Here is a 22836-nt window from a genome sequence, read left to right as displayed (position 1 = left end):
AGCAGCACTTGGCTGCTACTTACTCTCTTAACTCCTATGAAAGCAGTTGGAGTGTATTTAATTTTTCACACATAGCTTTTGCATTTCGTACAGTATATAATGACACTGTATCATCTGTCATGTGTTGTTGCTCATCTGAGGTTGTATTTACCTAATTTGTAGACCTTCGGAGTTCCAGATATTTTTATTATGACCTGTTATGTAAAACCATAGAATTAAAAGATGGTGTACGTTTACTCATGACTCATGAGGTAGCTACTAGAGATGAGCGAGCATACTCGCTAAGGACAATTACTCGATCGAGCATTGTCCTTAGTAAGTATCTCCCCGCTCAGAAGAAAAGGTTCGGCTGCAGGCGCGGGTGACAGGTGAGTTGCGGCCATGAGCAGGGGGGAGAGAGAGAGATCTCCCCTCCGTTCCTCCCCGCTCTCCCCCGCCACTACCCGCCCGCCGCCGGCAGCCGAATCTTTGCCCCCGAACGGGCAGGTACTTGCTAAGGGCAGTGCTCGATCGAGCAATTTTCCTTTGCGAGTATGCTCGCTCATCTCTAGTAGCTACCTTTCAATAGGTGGCGCTGTGGAGGATTATTCCATCAGTCATTCATCTGTATTTGTAAGCCAAAACCAGGGGTCAAAGAAACTGGGAAAATTATAATGGAAAGATTTGTGTATCTTTCGCATTTCGTACCTCTGCTGTTGTCGGCTAATGCTGATTTAAATACCGCCGTGTGAAAGAGGCTTTAAAAGAGGGTTGCCGCGATTATCATGGAAAGATTTCTTGAGTCCCCACTTGGCTCCTACCTACATATGAAAATACAGTCCACATTTATGAGCATCTTATTCTCCAGTTTCTCATGATCCTGTAAGGTCTCAGTTATAGTCGGCGCTGCCAATTTTCAGGGCCCGCCGTTCTGGAACACTGCACAATTTTAAGGCACTTGTGCTATAATAGAGGACTGTGCACAACATGAGGTTTTGCTTGAATGCAAGTGAATGCCTTTATTTCTCACTAAAAATACATTCTCTGCTAAAAAGCACAATGGTGTATAATGTGCCTGAAAATCGGCAAACATAACCTGTTCCCAGCAAATTTTTTTATAGAGAAAAAATGTCTTTTGATTTAATGTAAATGTCAATTTAAGGTAACGAGCGAGATTTCCCCGCACTTTTGTTTCCTGAAATAATCCTCTCAATTGAATGCACTCGGCTGATCACACAGAGTTCTGACGCCTACCATCATACACGTACATTTGGCTCCTTTGCACATGCTGATCAGCTAAACCCACCAGCAGCTCAGAAGAACTGTACAGTGAGCTTAGGAAGAAGCAGCGGGGAGCGCAAGTATGGATACGGGAAGAAATAAATTAACCTTTAGCTTTCTACTTTTGCTTTACTTAAAGGGGTTTTATCATGACTATGAAAACTTTTCCAGCAGCTGAGCATGTTATAAAATAAAGGGGAAGGGGCTTGTTATTTGTATAGCGCCAACTTATTTCGCAGGACTTTCAGGTAATTTATTACCCCCAGCAAGCTGGGTACTCATTTTCTCAAAAGGATGGAAGGCTGAGTCAAACTTGAGCCGGCTACCAGAACCACGCGGGGTTTGAACCTGCAACCTTCAGTTTGTTAGTGAGAGTTTAGGATTGCACACAAAAAATAGATTATATTCGCTTGTTCTTGGAACCCTGAAGCACAGCTGAGCAGCTCGCATCAACCCTGTTTCCGGGTGGACGATTGGGTAGAAGCACATGACCACCGTGGCCATTTGGGGGCTGCAGCATTACCATCGGTTCTACTGGCAACAGCACTCATATCATGGGTGTCTTGATGCTAGGAATTTAGGGGGGTGATGCTGTTGCCTCTGATTGGTCAGAGCGATCAAGTGTTTCTGCCTACCCGGAAGCCGGCATCGGGGCAGTGTGAGCCATTCAGCTCCACTTCGGTAGTTCAAGGAGAATTGAGTATGATCTATTTTTTCATTTTATAATGGGCCCAGCTTCTGAAAAAGTTTTTATAGTTATGATAAAAACCCCTTTAACCCCTTCCAATCCACTGTCTGACCTCTGAAGACATTATGATTTAAGGCTACACAGCTCCAATATTGGAAGACATCCGTCAGGGTTCTCTTACTGTATATTGCCAGCCTCTCTGCTGTCAGAGCCTAGCCAATGTGTCACCTCATGCAGTACTGGTTTTAGCCAGCAGATAGCGCCGTTGTATAACAGCAGAATAAGAGTAATCCCCCTAGGAAAACCAGGATACAAATTGGATTGGAAAGGGTTAACAGAGACGTCAGACTCTTCCACACACTGGATGATGGACAAACACTCCTAGTTATAACCAATATGTCTTTGACTGAAATGCGCAGAGAAAAAAAATTGCTAATGTAAAGGAACCCATTCACCTCAATGAGCTCTATTCTCTGCGTATTGCACGCGTATATGTAGCGCGAGCAAAACCATGCACAAATACAGCTGTCTGAAGAAGCTCTTAGGGCTCGTTGAGACGAGGATAAGCGCAAAAACGCTCGCTCCGCACAATGCATTTGCGCAGTGAAGAAGTGGTTTTTGCGTATGTGCGGGAAAAATAGGCAGGACCTATCTTCCGGCTGCTTGTTTCAAACTCCTGTGCTTTGAAAAGCCGGAGGGGGAAAAAAAAAACTGTGGATGTGCAATGACATTCCGGCGAACGTAGTTGCGGATACGGCCGTCTGAAGTTTGGCGTGCATGGAGTTTAGGAGAAAATCATGCCCTTGTTGCACCTATGGAGAACATACAAACTCCGTGCAGAACTGGTTATGGCCTGAGTCTACACACCGGGGCTTCCAGCTAGGATCCAAGTGACCGTCAGTTTTGGCGCCAAACCCTTTCCATAAAAATACATAGAAGCAGAACAATTTACCGGAACGCAGATATGGCGGATCTTCTAAACGATCCTCTGTGACACCTGGAACCGGAGCAAGAATTTAATGTCATTCAAAATCTTAATTGTAGCGCTTAATAATCTGAACGCAAACTCAATGAGGAAAGTGAATTATGTGCTAAACGGTTTTGCCATTGGTGACAGCTGTAATTATGCGGAGTACAAATAATGTGGAGGTGTAAAGGAGTCGCTTTAATATTCTTTGCTAAATCCCGTGATAAATGGCATACAAGTCTGAGGATAAGAGCGCGACGCCGGTGACAAGGAGACAGTGATTAATGGATTTCATAGAATGAGAAATTCCCTTTAACCTGCCGGTGACATCCTTCTCATAATGACACGAGAAATCCTTAAGAAATGCTTATTGTTCATTGAGACTGTTCCTCTACCTTAAAGGGGTTGTGCCAAGATGGCACCCACTCTTCATACGCCTTAGGCCGTTTTCACGCGGCCGGGAAAATCATGCGAGATTTGTGCGTTGTGAACGAATATAAACCCCATTTTTTTGAATGGGGTCATACATATGAGCGATTTTTGTTTTTTCCCCGCATCGCAGCATGCCCTGTCTGTTGGGCATTCTCTTGCATTGCGACACCCATTGTTCTCAATGGAGTTGGCGGCAGCACTGCACCTCATGCTAGTGAACACGCTGCTATGCAAGGTTTCCCCATTGAAAACCATGGGAGGAACCCTGCGATCCTCTGCCGTGGCTGACACCCGTGCCGGAGGATCGCTACTTCCCCGAAGTGATGGGAGGCGGCTTTGTTACAAAAACATCTCACAACCGTAGTAAAATCGCATGTTAGAAATCGCAGTATCGGGCTGTGATTTATTGCACTCGCCCGTGTGAAATTAGCGTTAATAATAAGGCGTAAGAATGTCATAGAGTGGGGTCCCTCACTTAGGACCCTCTCTGTGTCCCAGAACGGGGAGCTGCTCAGTAGGTGTTGTCCCTGTCCTGGTAATATGGGACAGCCATTCCATTAAAAGGCCACCTTGTAACGCTGCATTCCTCCTGTAGTGGGTGCTGCTTCACCAAGAAAGGGGTGCCAAGAGTGAGACTTGGGGCAATCAGCTGATTTCGTCAAACCCAATATTCTCAAAAGGGCTCCCTCAGACGACCACGTTTGTGAACGTTTTCGAATGCGTGAAATATACACGCACAATGTGCAGAGAGCTGAGCCCATTGATGTCAGTAGACTTGTTCATGTGAACGTGTTTTGCACACGCAGAAAAACATACGACCTGCTCTATTTTTGTGCGTATTTACACTCTAAGGGCTCAGTCAGACGGGCGTTTTTTCGCGCGATTTGCGCATGCGCATGCGTCCGGCGATTTTATAAAACAATTTCTTTGCAATGGTATCGGACACATGAGCGCTTTTTATGCGCTCGTCTGATAAATTATAGAACAGAAATCGCAGATCGCACCTATCTGCGATCTGCGATTCCTGTTCTCTTCTCTATATGCGCTCAATGGGGCCGGCGGCAGCAGCGCCGACCCCATTGAGAACATATAGTAGACAAATCATTCTCCTCTGCCACAGCTGTAACAGCTGTGGCAGAGAAGAATGATGTTTGCCCATTGAATTCAATGGAGCCGGCAATACAGCCGGCTCCATTGAAAGCAATGGGCTGCCGGCAATCGCGGGATGAATTGTCGAGAAGGGCTTAAATATATAAGCCCTTCCCTGAAATTCATCCAGAAATGTGTAAAAAGTTAAAAAAAAATATATACTCACCTGGTTCCGGCAGACGGAGCTCAGCCGCGGCCGGCCGGCAGATCTCCTGAACTGCTCTGAGTAGTATTCAGCAGCCGGGGATTTAAAATCCCCGCCTGCTGAATGAGCAGCCTCTGATTGGTCACAGGCTCATCAATCAAAGGCAGCTCTCACTTACCCATTCATAAATTAATTCCTGAATGACAGCTGAGAGCTGCCCCTGATTGGTCCCTGCGCTGAGCCAATCAGAGGCAGCACTCAGTCACCCATTCATGAATTCATGAATGGGTAAGTGAGAGCTGCCTCTGATTGGTGAGGCTGTGACCAATCAGAGGCAGCTCATTCAGCAGGCGGGGATTTTAAATCCTCGGCTGCTGAATACTACTCAGAGCAGCTCAGGAGAACTGCCGCCGGCCGCGGCTGAACTCCGTCTGCCGGGACCAGGTGAGTGTATATATATTTTTTGTTCTTACACATTTCTGGATGAATTGCAGGGAAGGGCTTATATTTTTACGCCCTTCCCAAAAATTCATCCCGCAAACGCCGGCAGCCCATTGCTTTCAATGGAGTGGCTGTATTGCCGGCTCCATTGAATTCAATGGGCAAACATCATTCTTCTCTGTCACAGCTGTTACAGCCGTGGAAGAGGAGAATGATTTGTCTTCTATATGTTGTCATTGGGGTCGGCGCTGCTGCCGCCGGCCCCATTGAGCGCATATAGAGAAGAGAACAGGAATCGCAGATCGCAGATAGGTGCGATCTGCGATTTCTGTTCTATAATTTATCGGACGAGCGCATAAAAAGCACTCATGTGTCCGATACCATTGCAAAGCAATGGTTTTATAAAATCGCCGAACGCATGCGCATGCGCAAATCGTGCGAAAAAACGCCCGTCTGACTGATCCCTAAAATAACGGCGTGAGGGTGTTGTGCGTGCATGTGAACAGGCCTGTGTGCGCAAAAAGTACCGTACTATGCGCTGATACATGCGCAAATCTACCACATCAAATACGTTGCACGGTTGCTTGATCCTGCCCTTGGGGTAGGTAAACATATGGCAGAAAACCCATCACAAACCAGCCAGTATATTTCACCATAAGGCCTCCTGCACACGGGCGGAAATTTCGCAAACGCAATCCTAGGCAGATGGCCGCGATTTGTTCGCGCAAAATCTCGCGCGGCAAACAAATCGCGGCATGTTCTATTTCTACCCCGCACAGAAATCTCACTCGCCGGCCGCCGGATCCGGTCTGCGCATGCACCGGCTGCCCGGCAGCCGGGACATCAAACAGCCGGAGCCGCGGAAGAAGGTGAGTACTTGCTGGTCCCTGCAGGGGCGCGGGACGGGTCCCGCTGCGAGAATTCTCGCAGTCAGATCCCACCCGGCCGTCTGCAGGTGGCCTAAATCTGCAATTTCTTCTGCAAGGTGTTATCTGCCTTCTCCAAACAGCCCCTCTCTCATACAGCAGCAGTAGTCTCTTTGCAGATTGTTGAACCCTTTCAGCAGCAGCCTCTAGTAGCACCTCCACCAGACACAGTCTATAAGCTGTCTCCTGTGATGTAGCAGGAAATTGTCATTTTATAGCTCTGACATCATTGCATTAGAAAGTTCCAGGACCTTTCCCACATGTACCTCCTGACAGCCAATCAAAGCACAGTATATAGGAGGCAATATCTGGGTGCAGCTTTTCAAAATGGCCACGAGAGGTGACCCACATTCATAGCAACTTAACTCTTTACGTAAACTCCTTTAGAGAGGAGCCCCTTGTAATGGCACAGTAGTGGGCAGTACACATTATTTGCATATTGGTTCCATAGTAGGGTGCGATACTTTGAAACATTGTAAACACTACAGAATTAACAGTCCCAAACCAATATTACGGGCCTAGCACTCACAAGATAAACAATCTCATGTCTAAGCCTTCCAGCCTCAAAAGATTAAAGGGGTTTTCTGGAACTAAAGTATTGATGACCTATCCTTAGAATAAGTCATCAACACCAGAACAGTGTGCGGGGCCGCCGTTTAGTATCCCGACCAGTTTTCTGTGCGGCTTCATAGTCATCTGTTCATTTTTTACATTCAAGCGAATTGGAAAGAGCTGCTATACCAGGCACAGCCACCATAGAATGTATAGCACTATGCCCAGTACATCAATCAGCTGATCGGTGAGAATCCCAAACGACAGACCCCCGCCGATCCCCTATTGCTGACTATCCTGAGGATAGGGCATCAGTATCTTACTCCTGGAATATCCATTTTTAACATTCTTTTGCGTGAGCTCCCGAAGACTCTCTTGATGATACCCATTTTAAAGGGGACCGTCCTGATACAGGGGCAATAATAAGTGACTATTCTGATTTGGGGTCCACTACAGACAATGCTTTTTCATACCTGCCGGCATGTTATGAGGTGGCAGTATTATTTTGCCACTGTGTGGTGATATTATTTCAGCATTGTCTAGGAGAATTATGTTTTTGGGTATCTGAGTGTTATTTTTGTGCATTTTTTTTAGTTGCAGGGCATAGAGCCATTGTTTAGAGTACAGAATCGTAGCATTGGTTGGGTGCCCAGTATGGTAACATTGTTAAGGCTGGGCTCACACCTGTGCTTCCCATTCCGTTGTTCGATTCTCTCATAGGCACCAAACAACACAAATGACTGAAGTGCCCAAAGCAGCATATAATGGGCATCAACGGCCCCAACAGACCCCATTAACTATAATGGGGTCCATTGGATCCCTATCATATTCTTCCCCCCTTTACCGGACAAAATAGCTGAATCTGCACCAGAGGTGGCAAATGGAGCCTCTGACACTGATATGAGCGTAGCCTTGGGGGTATGGTGTAACAGCAGGGGCGTAACTATAGAGGGTGCAGGGGATGTGGTTGCACCCGGGCCCAGGAGCCTCAGGGGGCCCATAAGGCCTCTCTTCTCCATATAGGGAGCCCAGTACTATGAATAAAGTATTATAGTTGGGGGCCCTTTACAGGTTTTGCATTGGGGCCCAGAAGCTTCAAGTTATGTTTCTGTGCAGCATGGCTTAGGTATGGGTACAGGTACAGATAGAGGGGGGGCCCAGCTCAGCTTTTGCATCAGGGTCCCTGAGCCTTTACTTACGCCCCTGTAGTAACAGCATTGTTTAGGTACAGAGTATGGTAGCAATTTCTAGGTTTTTCGGTATGGTGGCGCTATTTCCATTCCGTTATTTACGTATTTTTTATGACACCATTGAGTGTACTTAGTAAGCGCCTACATTGTGCATCTTTGTGTTCCTGTGTACGCATTGAATACCGCACACATAACAAAGGGATTGATGGGTAAGAAAAATATTTTTTGGACAATAAAAGCAGAAACAGGTCCAACAAAAACAACAAGTCTGAGTCCAGCGGGTGTTTTCTAGAACATTAACCTCGTCCTGGCTTCGCACCGCAATTGTGTTGCCATGATTTTTATGTTTAAAAGGTCAGAGAGATTGTAAATGACGCTTTTATGTTCCACGTCCCGAAATCCGTATATTATCTCCATAAATACGTAGGACGAAATCATAAACAGATGAGACGTGGTCATCTGCGCTGTGATATGGGAACTGATGAGTCGTGGTGACACAGACCTTTACCGCTTCTCATTTCTCTCCTCCGATGGGATGAAGTGATATTTAGTTAAATGCATTGTCTTCCTGGCATTTTCTCTCATTTATACTAATAAAATTATAGGTTATTTTCACATTCTGCCATCTCCATAATCATCACGAGCCGCTAAAATACAGAGCAGCCGGCAATTAACCCCTTCTCGACATTTTTTCGTTTTTTCTTCCCACTTTCAAAAAAATTCTTGACTTTTTTAATATACTGTTCATATTAACACATAAGAATGCGGGACCAGTTATATTTCCAATGGTATTATTTAATGTACTATATGATGTATTGAAAAACTTTAAAAATAAATTCTAAGTAGAGCAAAATGGAAAAAAAGCAATTTCGCTATTTTTGGTGGATTTTTTTTACAGCATTCTCAGAGCAGTAAAAATGAGATGCTAACTTTATTCTGTAGGTCAGTACTATTTCAGTGATTTATGTATTTTTTTATGCTGTACTAAAAAAAACCTTTAAGTACGAGCTTTCCGTCACCATCCTATGATCTTCATAAAAAAAAAAATTTTTCGTCAGTGGGTTTGTGTACGGTCTTTTTTTTTCAGAGGGGCAAGCTGTCTCTTTTATTGGTACCATCTTGGGGTTTATACGACTTTTTAATGCATTTTTTTCTATTTTTTTATAGTATTGTTACATCCATCTTTCCATCCACACTCAAAACATGAACCCAACATACCCGCACGTATATTCAGAAAGAATTGCTATAATAAGTACGAGGTATTAGTTTGTGGATTGGCCAAGTCACTTAAGCCCGCAAGCCCACATCACGGGTCCTCGTTGTCTTGCAGGTCCGTACTCTAATGAGACAACTACCTGCAGGAAACCTGCCTGCAAGCAGGGCAATCGCCCCAATAAGGACAACCCCATGCAAGAACCTAAGGACCTAACTAGCCCAGAAATGGTAAACGATCCACAGTAGAACAGGAGACAGTTCACACCTACACACCAAGAATTACATGCAACCCAGAACAGGACATTACATTACACATAACTGGAACTCCATTCAGAACTCTCATGCATACAAATATCAAACCATAGCTAGCCCAAGTGTCCTCACACTAAAGGAAAAGAGAGTCAGCCACCATGCTGACATACAGAGAATAGTGGAAGGCATCACCTATCTGACCTATCTGGAGACCACACCCATCAAAGGGAAAGGGAGAGGGGGTCCACATTTATTGCGGACGGGGACAACAGGTGTCCAGACTGTCTTCAGGGAAGGTGAGAGAAACACTACAGACTAACATGCATAACACCTAGTTCTGAGTGAAGGGATACCAGCTTCCTTATGCAGAGGAACTGGTATATATATGCAGCAGACCAGTGGAGATTGGCTGGCTGTAGAAATCCATACCGAGCCATCTCAATTATTCTACACCTGTGGAGGTGGGCTCCTGGGACGCTGTAGGTCCCAGCATGCACATCCTGACAAGTATATTGCACTTTTAACATCAGCTTATTAAGCTCTGGCACAGGTAAGGCTTAATAGGAAAAATCCATGGCAGGCCGTGCAGCCTTCACTATGCACCAGGCAGGCATGGCAACCAAATGGCACCCTGAAATCTCATTGTGTGGGGCAGGGTGAAATGGGGAACAGAGGGAGACCCCCCCCCCCCCCTTTCAGTACAACTATTTAAATGACATAGTCAGCCCTCTGATCCTGGGCGCTGCAGCAAAGTATCAGCACGGTTTTACAACCGCCACCCATTGCCCTACATCCACTATGCACATCACCAAAGGGGTTGATGTCTCTGAGTGGGGTTCATTTGGCCTATCTAGCTATGAGAGGTGAAGAGGAAGCAGTCGCATCAGGGTTCTGATGGCTTAAGAAGTCCCAGGACCTTTTGCCGTGTCACAAAACAACAGTATTATACATGGTGCATGGTAGGTGAAGATGTCATAGGTGGAGTATTGTCGCAGGTTCAGGATGGTATGGCGATGAGAAAAGGAGGCAGAGGGAACACAATTTTACAAAAACTATTTATTGAACTTTTGCATAAGAAACGGGTTGCGTTCCACAGGACGGCTATCATACTTTTAACGTTATGGAATAACCTGGTAGCATAAACTCTTTCTTAGGCCGCCTGTCCACGGGCGTTGCATCTTAACACAGCGGATTTCCACCACAAGAGCCGCCGTGGGAGAACACTAAAGTCACTACGATTTTCTGCGATGAGCCATATCATTATGAGAGGTTAATCATGGAAAATGTTAATCGCGGAAAATGGAATCATACCGCGATTTTTAGACTCAAGCAGAAAATCGCGATGGATTTCCCGTTCGCATACATTGGGCTCCGCTTTCAGTAGTTATCCTATAGAAAGCATTTTAAGCATGATCCGAATGTGATTTATCGCTGTGGATCTTGCTATGAACTATCGCCTGTGGCCAGTAAGCCTTAAAGCGAGAGTACTCTTAAAGCGTCTCCAAAATATCTCATTACTTGGCGACTCTCACCATTTATATACATCCTCTATAGGTCCTGCTGGCAGCGGCAAAGCACATGGCATTTCTCCTATTTTTTAGCACCTTTTGTCACTTCTCATTACTGTGGCGTAACAGCTAAATACATCATCATCATGACCATGGGCCCCGACCTCAAGTGCCCCCTAAGAGCAGCGTTCTTATCTACTGAACGTGTCAAATGGCGTAGACGTAACTAAAATCTCCTGAGGTCGCCACACATACATTACTAGCAGCTGCATTACTAAAATCCCATTACTTTACGCTGCTTCGTACTGCTGCTCGGGCCTTACTGCGCCATTACACTTACTGCCTTATAGACTGATCACCGTACACTTATCCATCATATGCGATACACATCAGTAAACGCGTTTCACATAACATTACACATCACTATACATAACATCGCTGTAGCTAATAACCCCCTTAACCCTCACAAGGCTTTGTGTCACTAATCTATGGTGCCATTAGGAGTTGTTAAAATCAAATGAAACTTTCTCTGTGTGATTGTAATGTTGATAGAAGTAAGTGAGGCTCTAGTACCTTGTTGTACCACCTCTAGCTTGGATACAAGATGTGATACAGGTGGGCGTGGAGGCTCTAGTACCCTGTTGTACCGCCTCTAGCTTGGATACAAGATGTGATACAGGCAGACATGGAGGCTCTAGTACCCTGTTGTACCGCCTCTAGCTTGGATACAAGATGTGATACAGGCGGGCATGGAGGCTCTAGTACCCTGTTGTACCGCCTCTAGCTTGGATACAAGATGTGATACAGGCAGGCATGGAGGCTCTAGTACCCTGTTGTACCGCCTCTAGCTTGGATACAAGATGTGATACAGGCGGGCATGAAGGCTCTAGTACCCTGCTGTACCGCCTCTAGCTTGGATACAAGATGTGATACAGGTGGGCATGAAGGCTCTAGTACCCTGTTGTACCGCCTCTAGCTTGGATACAAGATGTGATACAGGTGGGCATGGAGGCTTTAGTACCCTGTTGTACCGCCTCTAGCTTGGATACAAGATGTGATACAGGTGAGTATGGAGGCTCTAGTACCCTGTTGTACCGCCTCTAGCTTGGATACAAGATGTGATACAGGTGGGCATGGAGGCTTTAGTACCCTGTTGTACCGCCTCTAGCTTGGATACAAGATGTGATACAGGTGGGCATGGAGGCTTTAGTACCCTGTTGTACCGCCTCTAGCTTGGATACAAGATGTGATACAGGTGGGCATGGAGGCTTTAGTACCCTGTTGTACCGCCTCTAGCTTGGATACAAGATGTGATACAGGTGGGCATGCAGGCTCTAGTACCCTGTTGTACCGCCTCTAGCTTGGATACAAGATGTGATACAGGTGGGCATGGAGGCTTTAGTACCCTGTTGTACCGCCTCTAGCTTGGATACAAGATGTGATACAGGCAGGCATGGAGGCTCTAGTACCCTGTTGTACCACCTCTAGCCTGGATACAAGATGTGATACGGGCAGGCATGGAGGCTCTAGTACCCTGTTGTACCGCCTCTAGCTTGGATACAAGATGTGATACAGGCTGGTATGGAGGCTCTAGTACCTTGTTGTAGCGCCTCTAGCTTGGATACAAGATGTGATACGGGAGGCATGGAGGCTCTAGTACTGTTACCATACAGTGCGGCATGGGGTCCCGCGGTCGGCGCGCGTCGCTCCGGCGTCGGCTCCAGCAGCCTGGAGCCCTGTGTCGAGGTCATCCCAGCAGCTTGGGTTGGCCAGTGGGCGGCGGCGTGGGCGTGCCCGCCCGTAGGGTGCCGCCCGCACTCCTCTGTGCTTCTTATACAGCAGTGGGTGGAGTTGCCTCCTCCCACTCTCCGCCCCTGGGCGGAACCTTGTGGTTAAAAGACTGGCAGTGAACTGAGCTCATTGCCAGTTATTGGTTCTGCATGCACCTAGCCAGTCTGTCTGCGGTTCTCCTCAGCCAGTCCCTAGTTGTCGGTCAGCTCCCTCTGGTCCCCTATTACTCTGTCTGTTTGTGTTGGTTCTGCTAGCCTCTAATCTAGTCTGGCCCAGTCAGCACTAGTTGCTATCCAGCACCCTGCCAGTTTGCCTGTGAGTCCCATCTCCAGCCTTGCAAGTTTTGTTGGTCTGATTCATCTGCCTCCTTTGTCGGCACTCTGTTTCCCCCATTAGGTAGTTTCCTGCTTGTCAGTCGCCAGGTCCCTAGCCAGGGCAGGGACCGCCGTCCAGTTGTCCGCCTGGGGTTAGCCAGGGCCGAGGCAAGTAGGCAGGGACAGTGGGGGTGCGGGAGATCAGGGCACCCCAACTGGCGCTCGGGGGGCAGAGTGCCGTAACAAGTACCCTGTTGTACCACCTCTAGCTTGGATACAAGATGTGATACAGGCAGTCATGGAGGCTCTAGTACCCTGTTGTACCGCCTCTAGCTTGGATACAAGATGTGATACGGTCAGGTATGGAGGCTCTAGTAACCTCAAAAACCATCTGTTGCTGTCCTCAGAATAGTCCTTTAATGAGTTTCTGCCTCCAGGCCTTGATTAGCTGATTGCTCCGCCTACACTAAGGGGCTCTTCACATCATGTTTTAGTCATCCATCAAGTGTATATGTTTTAATTGTAAAAAAATGATTAAAACATACAGTTTCACATACCTTATAGACTAATTGGTCAAACAGGTCAAATGTCCTACAAGAAGCATATGCTCAATGTATACTTTGTTTTATTACAATTGGAATATTTACAATAGGAAATGTATGGAAATGTAAAACTGAACTTTTCTACACGTATAATGTACTTTTTGTTCTAAAATGTTTAAAAAAAGGAAAACAATGTCTTCAACTATAACATTTTTATTCTACGGAAAGTTTTTACAATGAAAAGCATACAGTATTGGATACTATGTGGCTCCACATTCAACATATACATTAAAAAATATACATGCACGCTTAAAATTGCATATGTTTGTATCTCTTATATATATATATTTACTATCATTTTCTTGCAGTTTAAGGTCGGGCTCACACGGGTAGATGTGTATTGTGAACTCCGTGACTGCCATCCACTCGAACGATCCGTGGTAAAACGTAGGCATTGAAACGCATTTCGACTTTGTGGATACAAATCGTAGCATGCTCTATTTTGCCGTTAAATCCGTGTGGACGGCCATCCATTGTTGCCGGAAGCAGACAGCTCCACACATTGCCCAATGACCCAGTGAGAGACTGAAGTGAATGTGACTCGTGTTTCAACTTGCTGGTCAACTTTACCATTGGGCATGTCCATTAACATTTGTATAGCAGTTTTCTGGCATACAGAAGTCATAATTTTGGTTTGTGGCCACATGTAGCCTATCATAATTAATGTAATATGTAAGAGGTTAAAGTGTTAACTTTAATGTAAGGTGGTGTTTCTTTCGAAATACAGGAAATAGGCTGATGAGTGTGATGGGAAGGAGCCAAATATGAGGGGTTGCCATGTTTTTCAGTGAGTTGGAAAGGGCATAGAAAGACAGGGTGCAGCTAGGCATAGCGAGGGATGATTCCTGGATATCCTGCTACTGACAAGTGGAAAGTCGGTTCTAGTCTACCCGAGCTGTCAGCCTCCAAAAGACTGGACAGTTGACTCTGTTACATTTAATAAAATGTAAGTGGCGGCATGTGGAACCGGACACAGAGTGATCTTTCATGGTGAGTGCCGTTCCAGAGACCCTGTGATAGGGCATTCTTCTACTAGCATGGACAGGGTGGATTATCCACTGGCCCTGTGGGGTTTCAGTGTCTAAGACACATTGAGAAGTAACAGAAACTCAACTAGTGTCTGGTAAACTGACTGCCAACACATTCAAAAATGAGACACCACCGACCTGGGTTGCTTCATCAGTATGTCAGTAACTGATTTAGGTTGTAGTAGAAACCTACGCCAGCTGGCATAGATTTCAGTCTGACACATAGAGGTGACATTAGACTCACAAAAGGTCCAAGAGAAGCAAGTCTCTGAATACATTATGGTAGGAACGCTGGTGCATAATTTAGCTAGACCTGCACATGGACCTTATATACAGAGTTTTCTGCCTCCTTCAACAAACCAGCTCCATACATTAGAACACCAGCCCCATTGGTGAGCAGGGGCCCTGGGTGTCAGCGGTTTGGCATGACAGTTTTTCCCACTGGTATTCTTTTATGGAAGTTCCAGAGAAGTATTCTTCTACCTCCTGAGATGACCATCACTCTCCAGCTAACAAGAAGAACGGCAGCCATAGTCACCTTGAATTCATTCAACAGGAACAGTCAGTTAATTGTAATAGAAAGAAAAGTCATTAAAATATGAATTATAAAGAACTGCGATAATTGATGGTGATGTACCGGAGTTACACCCTTTGTCAAAAAAATCAAGAAGGAGTTGTCGTTTTGCTGCAAAACTCAGCATGCAGTTACATCTCAGGCAGATATGTAAATGATTAGAGTTGTGGTGTGTTTAGATGAACGGTCTTATCACCTGAGGTTCAACTCTTGGCCTAAAAAAAGGCTCTCAGAGGCTCCTTGTGTGTTGTGACCTCTTTTTCCGCTTGTGTAGAGCTTGTTGACCACTAGGCGTCTCTAGAAAGCAATCAAAAAGATTTCTCCCAGTTAACAGAGTTTGAAAGGGGGAGCATTATTGGGATGTGAGAAGTTAAATGGTCATATCAACAAGTTGCTGACCATCTGGGCCGTTCTGACCAGACTGCTAGGTCGAGTTGGGACCAGTGGTTGTGTGAAGACATGCATACAAGGCAAGCGGGCTCAGCACGCCCTCGACCACCAGTGGGGAGGATTGTCTGATTGGCCGACAAGCACAAGTAACTCTGTTTCGTTGTCCACCATCCAGAGACAGGTGGCGCCATTATTACAGGCCCTGTGTATCTCAGAACCATTTCTATATGCTTGGCTGAAGAACATTTGGTCTCACGGTGCCCATTACATGTACTGCCTTTGACATCCACCCACCATCACCTCTGTTTCCAGTGGTGTAAGGAATGACGAAACTGGATGCTACAGCATGGAAGCAGGTTGTCTTCAGCGACAAATCCAAGTTTAGATAGGGCACTGATGATGGCCTGTTTGTCTCTGGAGACCTCGGGGTGAGCGCCTCAATCCTGCCTTTGCTGTGGAGCAGCACACTGCTCCCACTGCTGGTGTGATGGTCTGGGGGGCCATCGCATGCCACAGTCGGTCACCCCTAGTAGTAGTAGGAGGGCCAATGACTTCTCAGCGATATGTTCAGGACATCTTGCAGCCACGTGTTTCTCTCAAGAGACATTTTCCAGCCGGATAATACTCAGCAGCACACAGGAATGCCTCCACAACATTGTCACACTTCTGTGGCTACCCGGGCAACAGATTTATTGCCAATATAACATACATGGGACCATCTGGGATGCCAGCTTTGACAACCTTTGAGTTAGGCTACAAGATACCATATGGAACCTGTATGCCTTCATGCATTTGACAATGAGTGTATATAAAGATGACCCTTCCATCCATTTTTCCACCTTTGGTCCTTCTCACATGGTATTGGTTAGCAGACTCTTTAAAATGCATCGGTATTCTGAGAAGGCTTCAGGGAGTTTTGGAGAACAGAGGTCTGGCAGTGTTTCCTGGACTATTCCTAGGGGGTGAAAGCAAACAGAAAATTATTTGTAGGTATAAATGTAATCCCGTCCTTTCTGGCCGTTTCTTCTATCCTTTAATCACACTTAATTGCTGTCACTTGAGGCTTTCACAATGAAAGGTTGCAGTCGCTAAAAGCACTGAAATAAGTTGTCACATTTCTCAATCAATGACAATGAGAATAATAAGCACTGAACATATTACATATTTTGACAACTAGAACTCTGGGAAATGAGTCTATTTAGACCTAGGGTTTTATATTTGCTTCCATGCTATACTTGGGTGTTAATTGTATTCAAGTAGTAGTCATATGCAGACCCTGCTGCCCCATAAGAAGACAGCAGCAAAAAAAGACAGATGAAAACCCAGGAGGCTCTGTTACAGAAATTGCATTAATGCCAGAAGCTTCAATTTATGCCAGGTGCCCCCAGGGCCGGGTTAACTCTTTGAAATCCAATTTTGGATTCAGGGTTTCCTAGGGGGCTTTCTCTTTCTGCCATTATACAATGGCGCCATCTGCTGGCTAGAGCCAGCACTGCGGTATGGGACATGCTGGAGAGGCCCTCGACAACAGAGCGGCCAGTAATAAACAGTAAGAATACCCTGCCGGATGCCTTCCGACATCGGAGCTGTAGAGCCTTCAATCAGAATGTCTTTAGACGTCAGACAGTGGATTGGAAAGGGTTAACAGTGTATCGGGCCCAATGAACAAAGGTGAATTTGGGCCCCTCCAAACTGAACATACACAATAACACTCAAAGTAAATATCCCGTCACAGGTGGAGCAGTCGCTATTTGTAGGTTATGACTTTTTTGTATGCATTTACAAACTATTATCCATGCATAGAACAATCACAGCTAAGTCAGTCAGATCAGAGATTCAACAATCACAAAACACATTTTCCAGTTTTTCTACAGGCAATTTGTTACTACTTCATCAAAAGAAGCATTTTTCGTTAATTTCGTCTCAATAGACAACACTGCAAGTGTTTATTCCTACATTGTCTTCCATGCAAATGTTATGTCTATATAGAGAGAGAGAAATCATGTGTTCTCTATGTGCCTTGTGTAGAAGATGCATAAGAGTGGCTCCACCAGCCAGCTCAGAGGGGACTGAGAATAAAAGGGGGGAAATGGTAATTAATGCAAAATACAAGTCATATAATGGCTGAATATAAGGTTATTCCTCATGTACAACCATGGCAGCTTACCCTGATGTCACCTGTAAATGCAAGTATACCTTAACTCCTTACTTAGGGCTCCTTCACACTGGCAATTGCAATATCGCAACGATAAAATTGCGGCAAAATCACATTTTTGTTCAGGCGATGTCTTCACGTTAGCGATGCTTCTTCCTGACAAATGATCTTGCATCACATCGCCTGATAGACAATAGGAGTTTCTAATATTAAAAACGCATCGCTCAAACATCGCAAGTTAATGCTCTGTGATGCAATACAGCAGAGGCTCTAGAGAGAATCATAAGCGAGAAAAAATTGCAAAAAGCATAAAGTTAAGGCAGGCAGCGATTTCTAAATCTCACAACATCACATGAGAGAAATAATGGTTAATGGTTAACAAAAATACATGATGTTATAGCAAGCTTTCGAGCCTCTCAGGATCTTTCCTCAGGCAGAATGTAATAAATCCGAAGACGCTTTTATATATATATATATATATATATATATATATATATATATATATACATATACACATGAAAAGAAACAGACATGGCATGATTAATTTGCACTTAAAACAATACCAGAACAGGATGAGTAGAGGAGTTAATACTTATTTAGTCCACTAATAAGGGATGTGAAAGTTTTATGGTCCCTAAATTGGTGTTAGGGGGTCAGCAGGCCAATGTGTTATCACTGCTGTGGATTTCTCATAATCGCTAGTCAAACATGAACCCTCTTATGCCTGTGTTGAAGAGTCAAAGATAGTTACAAACTTGTACACCCAAGTTCTTCTATGATGCTGAGATTTGAAGTTGCCTTTTAATATAGTAACCTTCATATGTTCTATGTTGTGTCCGTGACTAGAAAAGTGCTCAGCCATAGGTAATCCTGTCTTTCTCTTTTTAATTGTGTGGCGGTGAGACCTTATTCTCGCTTTCAGTTTTTGTCCTGTTTCTCCAACATAAAGGGCCCAAACAGGGCATTTGCTGCACAAGATCAGGTAGACAACATCGGACATGGAACATTTGAATGGCCCTGGGATTTTATAGTCCTGCTGTGTTGTCCGCGGTCCGTATATGTGAGCAGCTTTTACAGCACCTTACCTGGCAGGGGGCAATGCACTTCTGACTATAAAGTTCCTCAAATTTGGGAGTTGCCTGTAACACAGAAGGGGAGGTTCTAGGAATATGAATCATAGAATGGTAGAGCTGGAAGGGACCTCCAGGGTCATCGGGTCCAACCCCCTGCTAAGTGCAGAATTCACTAAATCATCTCAGACAGATATTTGTCCATCCTTTGGTTGAACACTTCCATTGAAGGAGAACTCACCACCTCCCATGGTAACCTGTTCCACTCATTAATCACCCTCACTGTCAGAAAGTTTTTTCTAATATCTAATCTGTGTCTCCTCCCTTTCAGTTTTATCCCATTGCTTCTGGTCTTTCCTTTTGCAAATGCGAATAAGGCTGATCCCTCTGCAGTGTGACAGCCCTTCAGATATTTGCAGACAGCTATTAAGTCTCCACTCAGCCTTCTTTTTTGAAATTTAAACATTCTTCTCTGAATTTGCTCCAGTATTCCAGATGAGGTCTGACTAAGAAAGAGTAGAGGGGGATAATGACCTCACATGATCTAGACTCTATGCTTCTCTTAATACATCCCAGAATTGTGTTTGCCTTTTTGACTGCTGCATCACATTGTTGACTCATGTTCAGTCTATGATCTATTAGTATACCCAAGTCTTTTTCACATGTGCTGCTTCTTAGCCCAATTCATCCTATTCCTGTATGTGCTTTTTTCATTTTTCTTGCCCAGATATAGGACTTTGCATTTCTTCTTGTTAAATACCATTCTGTAGGTCAGTTACCCACTGTTCAAGCTTTTCTAAATCTTTTTGAATACTCTTTCTCTCTTCCCTAGTGTTAGCTATCCCTCCTAGCTTTGTGTCATTAGCAAATTTGATCAGTTTTACATCAATTCCCTTCTCCAGATCAATTATAAAAATTTTGAACCACACTGGGCCTAGGACAGAACCTTGAAGTACCCCACTTGACACATTCTTCCACTTGGATGTGCAGCCATTTATGACCACTCTTTGAGTACAATCACTCAGCCAGTTGTGAATCCACCTAACAGTTGTCTTGTCAATCCCATATTTGGTCATTTTTTCAATAAGTATAGTATGAGATACTTTGTCAAATGCTTTACTAAAGTCAAAATATACTATATCCACCACATTTCCCTGATCAACCCAGTCGGTGATTCTGTCATAGAAGGAAATTAGATTCACCTGGCATGACTTGTTTGTTACAAACCCATGCTGTCTCTGATTAATTGCTCCATTTTTATACAAGTACTTGCATACATTCTGTTTAATAATTTGTTCAAAGATCTTTCCCAGTATAGAAGTCAGGCTCACAGGCCTGTAGTTTCCTGGATCCAACTTCTTCCCTTTTTTAAAGATAGGGATAACTTTTGCCCTTTTCCAATCTTTTGGGACTTCTCCTGTTCTCCAGGAATTTTCAAAGATTATGGCGAGTGGATCAGCAATTATCTCTGCTGCTTCCTTTAGTATCCTAGGATGTATTTCATCTGGACCTTGAGACTTGAATTCATTTAAGTTAGCTGTGTTCCCTCACCATCTCTCAGCTTATAGATAGCCTGCATTATTTTATTCCCCCAATCGCACAGGGAAGATCAGTTGATGTTCCATCTACTTTCTGAGAGAAAACAGATACAAAATAGGAATTTAAAAGCTCGGCCTTCTCAACATCATTCTTAACCAATTCACCATTTTCATCTTGTAAGCATCTGATAGCATCTTTGATTTTTCTTTTGCTTTTGACATACCCCCAAAATCCTTTTTTATTGCTTTTGACCTCTGTTGCAAGCCTCAATTCATTATCAGCTTTAGCTTTTCTGACACTTGCCCTACAGTTTCTGCAGACCATATTATATTCTTCTTTAGATATTCCCCCCTCTTTCCATTTAATAAACTTATTTTTCTTTGTTTTTAACATGTGTGCAAGTTCTGTGTTCATCCATCCTGGTCTCTTTAAATGCTTCCCATTCTTCCTTCTTTTAGGGATTGTTAACGGTTGTGCTTTGAGAATCTCATTCTGCAATATTTTCCAACCTTCTTGGACATTTCTGTCCTTAACAATATCCAGCCATTAGATTCTTCCTATTCTCTTTCTGAGTTAATTAAAATCTGCCTTTCTGAAATCCAACCTTGAGGTCTGAGTTTTCTCAGGTCTTCCTTCCCTTTTTTTTCCAAAATTCAAGGATAGCATGATCACTGCCTCCTAAGGTCCCAGCTACCCTTACTTCCTCCATCATACCCTACACAAGTATGACCATCTGAAAAATATGGTTTTCAGATGGTCAACCTTGTGTAAGGTATGATGGAGATTCTTTGTGGTTTTCCTTAGTACCACTAGCTATGAATTGTAAGTCACTCCTAGAGGTACCTGATCGTTTCCTTCCTTCTCTGTGTATTGACGTAGTTGATTCCTGGGTATCCTGGTGGCTCTGGTGATTTGATCATTAATTGAGGTGGGATGGTAGCCCTGATTTAAAAATGTCCTTTTACATGGTATTAATGTTCCTCTCTGTCTGTTGGGTTGGAGCAGATCTGGTTGCATCTGATGTAGACAACTGACTTTTTGATGTATTTAGGATGGAAACTGTCCTATCTGAGGTATGTGGGCCGGTCAATCGGTTTTTGGAATAGGGATGTCTGTATTGAGTTTGAAATTTTTATGGTGGTGTCCAAAAAGTTAATTTCTTTATACGAGTAGCTTAATGTCAGGTTTATGGAGGGGTGAAATGCATTGAATCTCTCATAGAATTTTATGAGAGAAAACATTGCAGATGTGAATGAAGCCATTGAAAATCATGGGTTTCATATATCTGCGTTTTCTCATACTCTCGCATTGCGCTAAAAAACACACAGTTTTCTTGCAAGTGTGAAGGCAGCCTTACTGAACTGATTTCTTGTGACTAATCGATTGTTTTCTCACAGGATCACACTCAGACATCCCCACATACAGCACATCTCAGTGGTCTGCGCATGCATGATGCAAGTGGATTTAAAGACTAACTGTACTTTCCTAAAACCTTTGACATATCATAGTGACAGTGGGGGTCCCACTGATTGCTGAATTGAAGACACTCACATAATCTCTGCTCTGCATGTAAGGTGGATGTCACCAAGGTGTGAGGTTTAATGATTAGTATAAAAACTGTTGCAGCAGGAGGCCGGCTATCAGTGACAGCCAGCTCCCGTTGCTGGATAGCGCGAGATCTCTTATGATCTCGCGCTATCCACATGCGGGAAGTATCTTGGTGCCAGGACGTACCCTTACATCCTGGAGCGTGAAGGCATTAATAAATGTACGATAAAGAATAGAGATGAGCGAGCATACTCGTCCCAGCTTGATGCTCGTTCGAGTATTAGGGTGCTCGAGATGCTCATTACTCGAGACGAGCACCACGCGGTGCTCGTCTCGATTAAACGAGCACTGACCATTGAATTCAATGGAGCCGGCATACAGCCGGCTCCATTGAAAGCAATGGGCTGCCGGCTAGCGCAGGATGAATTTTTGGGAAGGGCTTAAAAATATAAGCCCTTACCTGAAAATCATCCTAAAATGTGTAAAAAGTAAAAAAAAAAATATACTCACCTTGTCCCGGCAGAACGATGTTAGCCCATTGAATTCAATGGAGCCGGCAATACAGCCGGCTCCATTGAAAGCAATGGGCTGCCGCCGATCGCACAATGAATTTTCGGGAAGGGCTTAAATATATAAGCCCTTCCCTGCAATTCATCCAGAAATGTGTAAAAATAAAAAAAATATATATGCTCACCTGGTCCCGGCAGACGGAAACTGCTCTGAACAGCTAGGAGTAGTATTCAGCAGCCGGGGATTTAAAATTCCCGCCTGCTAAATGAGCTGCCTCTGATTGGTCACAGCCTGACCAATCAGAGGCAGATCTCACTCACACCCATTCATGAATTCATGAATGGGTGAGTGAATGCTGCCTCTGATTGGCTTAGCGCAGCTCTCAGCTGAATGACAGCAGTTCAGCACCACAGTGCAGGGGACAGCAGGAGAAGACGCGGCTGTGCCCCGGCAGCTGAAGGGAGGTGAGTATCTATTTTTTTTTTGTTTTTTAAATCACTTTTAATTCATTTCCAGGGAATGGCTTATATGTAAAGCCCTTCCCTGGAAAGAATTCAGGTGTGCCAGCAGACCATGGTCTTCAATGGAGT

This window comes from Eleutherodactylus coqui, chromosome 12 (genome assembly GCF_035609145.1).
Source record: "Eleutherodactylus coqui strain aEleCoq1 chromosome 12, aEleCoq1.hap1, whole genome shotgun sequence".
NCBI lineage: Eukaryota > Metazoa > Chordata > Amphibia > Anura > Eleutherodactylidae > Eleutherodactylus > Eleutherodactylus coqui.
This window is presented reverse-complemented; position numbering follows the sequence as displayed.